Source organism: Nannospalax galili, unplaced genomic scaffold (genome assembly GCF_000622305.1).
Source record: "Nannospalax galili isolate Female #2095 unplaced genomic scaffold, S.galili_v1.0 scaffold95, whole genome shotgun sequence".
NCBI lineage: Eukaryota > Metazoa > Chordata > Mammalia > Rodentia > Spalacidae > Nannospalax > Nannospalax galili.
Window position 1 is genome coordinate 2,106,960 of NW_008342393.1, and position 3,945 is coordinate 2,110,904.

A 3,945-nucleotide genomic window follows, 5' to 3' on the forward strand; every position below is an offset into this window, starting at 1 on the left:
GTTGAGAGTTCTTTTTATAAAATTTTATTTATTGTTTCTATTTTATATGTATGAGTGTATTGCCTGCATGTAGGTAGGTGCACCCATGTTGAACAGTGTCCGTGGAGGTGAGAAGAGGGAGTCACATCCTCTGGAACTGAAGTTACAGGTGGTTGTTTGTTGCCATATAGGTGCTGGGAACCAAACCCAGGTCCTCTGCAAGAGCAGTGAGTGTTCTTAACTGCTGAGCCATCTCTCCAGCCGTCGCTTTTTATTATTTTGAGACAGGGTTTCCCTGAAGCCCCAGCTGATCTGGAACTCACTATGTAGACCAGGCTGGCCTTGAACTTACAGAGATCTAAGTGCCTCTGCCTCACAAGTGCTAGAACTAAAGGTGTGTGCCACCACATCTGGCCAGCCCTCCCTTTTTAAAATTATATTTTATTTGCTTACTGTGTGTGTGTTTGTGTAAGGGTGGAGGTCAAATGAGATTAAGGAGTTGGTTCTCTCCTTCTACCATGTGAGTTCTGGGGACAGAACTCAGGTAGTCAGTCTCGGTAGCAAGTGCCTTACCCACTAAACCATCTTGCAGGCTCCCAAGACTGAGTTACTGTTCTGTCTTCCTTGGGATATGGCCCTCCTCTGTAGGAAGCTTTCATAGGATTCACAGGTCCAAGTCTCAATTTCCTTCAGCTATAGAAGCCCAAACCCTCCACAGTGTGGCGCCAAACCCTCCTTGGATGTCACCATCTCACAGAAGCCTCCACTTTTCATCTGCTCTTTGTACTTTCGTTGTGGACCTCAAGGCCTCCTCCCCTTCTTTTCCCTTTCTTTTCTTCCTTTCCCTCCCTCCCTCCCTCCCTCCCTTCCTTCCTTAGTCCTTTCAGAATATCCTCGCAGAGCTCCATGAGTGGAAGTTCTGGAAACGGAAAATCCAAGGAGGGGAGATTGGGTACCGGAATGCCCTTGGCCTTCCTGCTGCTCCCTGCGAACACCTGCCAGGTGGCAGAGGCTGTGGCGCTGTCCGAGTGTGGCAGCAAACTCCACAGCTCCGACTTCTCTAGGAAGTCTGCGTCTAGGTCCAGATCCTTCTCGGTTGGACCCTTCGGAAGTCTGGCCTTTTCAGCCTTTAGTTGTTTATTTTCTTTCTTTAGTCTTTCATTCTCGGCCATAAGGAATTCCACGTGCCTCTTCAAGGCAGCAATTTTGCCTGCTCCTCTATAATCGTTCTATCGTCTTTTGGGGCTTTGCTTCCAACACTTGGCTCTGCTGGCTCTTCTGCTGAAGCAAAAACAGCAGCGTGTCTGGGTCCCCTGCACCTCAATAGGGCGCTTCTCTGTGGTAGGGATGTGTTTCTGAGAGACAAGGGCTCTGGTCCTCCATGTCCTCAGAGGGCCTGTGAGATGCCTGCAGGTGGGGAGCTATGTCCCTGTCTGTGTTCTGCTGTGCTTTCAACCTCTCCTCCCCTTTGCCCTCTTCCACCTCTCCCTGAGGAGGAGGTGGCTGTCCTGCGGTCCCAGTGGTAAGTGAGCCTGTAGCCTTTTTGTGACAAGAAATCGCCTCTGTATATTTTCCAGCAGCTAGCAAAGGGTCTGCTCATCTGCTTTGTTGGTGAGCCAGATTGAGGGGTCCTTCCATCACTTCCATAGACCCTGGGGTGAGCGGCACCGCCCAGGCACATGGAGGGGTGGCGGTCAGCGGAGGCTCCTCTAGGTGCCTGGAGCCAGAGATAGAGGAGCAACTGTCCTGCCACTTCTGCTTCTGATGCTGCCGCTGGCCCGCCAAAAGACTCATTTTTAATGCTACTATCACTTAGATGTACGTACACGCATCTCTAATCTCCATGTATTTGATTATTACTAGTCACAGTCGGTTACACTCAGATCCTTGGTACCTGAGCATGGATATAAAGTCATCAGGTAGATTTCAATGGTAATGTTTATCACCTCTACTAATTAACATGAAGTAAGTTTTTATGCTTCCTCCTCAAATGTAACTCATTTAAAAATTTTTGTTGATTGTTTTTGTGTATTTCATACAGAACATCCCAAATAATCTTATTCATCTATATACCCACTTCCCAAATGGCACCCTGCCATAGCTCCCCCCAACTGGAGCCCATATACTCTGTCATTCCTGTTACTGTCCACTGTGTTGTCGGTGCCACCAGCCATTCCCAAGTGCTTGTCCATCCGCTGAATCCAGTCAGCCATCTAGAGATCCTTGTTTTAGGAAGAGCAGCTGCTCCTCATCTAGCAGCAATCAGTTGTCAATATTCCTTTAGATAAGATTGGGGTCTGCTGTTCCTTTTCCCAGTTCTATGCTGTGTTACTGTCTGGGAGTCTCTTGGGCCACCCTGGCCAACAACTCAAAGGAAGGTATCTCCTGTGTTGCATTGTTTCTTGTTATGGAGCCTTTAGCTATATATATGGACTCTTACAAAATATATTGACCCCTTTAATCTTTGGTTATACTTTCCTTTTGGGTGTTTAAGACCCTCTAGTTGGTCCAGATAAACCAATTTATTTTTACTCTTAAGGCCATTTGAGGATCTGTTCCTTAGGGGCACAGTTCCATCTATGTGAAGATATAGTCAAAGGTCCTGCTCGACTATGGCTGGCTTCATTTGGAAGCATGGAGGAAATGATTCCTCCTCTTTGTAGACTGGACACTGATTCAAGTCCGTCTGGTGGGGTCTCCAAGGCCTCCTTGATCAAGAGGACAGGTGACCCACCACAGTTACAGGACATTTTGAGAGATGCTCATAGTCCTCTAGAACTTAGTCAACCTAGTAGGGCAAGGAGCAAAAACTGTCCTTTATACCCCTCTGACCAAATTAGTATAGGCCTCAAAGTATGGCTGTTAAACATCCAAGAAGGTTAGTTCCACCAGTCTGGTACTTTTAATACCATATGCCATGTATATACAGCTTGGGCAAAGACCAAACGTTCTCACATAAACCTTGCCTAGATATGTATTATATTTCTTGAGCTAGTTGTATGTATAATTTGTCAGTAGGTTGTTTGATTAATATGGTTCCTTTGTTTTTTAAAAACTAGATAGGCATTATTTATCTCTTGCATTGTCTAACCCTTCCACCATGGTTTCCCCATTTAAGGTGCCCCCATTTTCCCATTTCTCCCTTAATAATACCCTTCTCCTATGGTCCCACCTCTCTTGAGCTCCTTCTTTCCCTTTATCCCCTAGGTTCCTTGTATAACTTTCCCTCACCCCTCCCCTTAAAATAACCCCATTTTTATCCCTATCTCCCGTATTAAGGCCTGTTTCCTACTGTTCTTATCTTTCAGATTCTTTCTTTTCCTTTATCTCCCTGGCTCCTTTTCATTATCCTGGTTCCTATACTTATGTCTGGATACATACTCACTTATCAGGATTTGGTGCTAGGATCCACATATGAGGGAGAACAAACGTATTTTTTGTGTGTGTCTGTGTTACTTCACTTAGTATAACAGTTTCTAGTTCCATCCATTTACCTGCAAATTTCATGACTTCATCTTTCTTTACTGCTGAGTAAAACTCCATGGTATAAATGAACCGCATTTTCATTATCTACTTGTTAGTTGAGGGACACTTAGGTTGCTTTCATGTCTTAGCTATTGTGAAAAGAGCAGCAACAAACATGGATGTACAAGTGTCTCTGCAATAGGATGAGTTCTTTGGGTGTATGCCAAGGAGCGGTATAACTGGGTCAAATGGTAGGTTAATTTGTTTTTTTAAAATTTTTTATTTTATTATTTTTATTTTATGGGTATGAGTGTATTGCCTGCTTTTATGTGAGTGCACCCATGTTGTGCAGTGCTGTGGAGGTCAGAAGAGGGCTTTGGATTCCCCTAGAACTGGAGTTAAGGATGGTTTGTAGCGGCCATGTGGGTGCTGGAAATCGAACCCGGGTCCTCTGCAAGAGCAGTCAGTGCTCTTAACTGCTGAGCCATCTCTCCAGCCCCT

General features: G+C 45.4%; 1 pseudogene; it reads right to left on the minus strand.

The window, feature by feature from the left end:
• Window positions 1-857: 857 nt before the first annotated feature.
• LOC103738434 lies at window positions 858-1,626 on the minus strand (annotated as a pseudogene).
• Window positions 1,627-3,945: the final 2,319 nt, after the last annotated feature.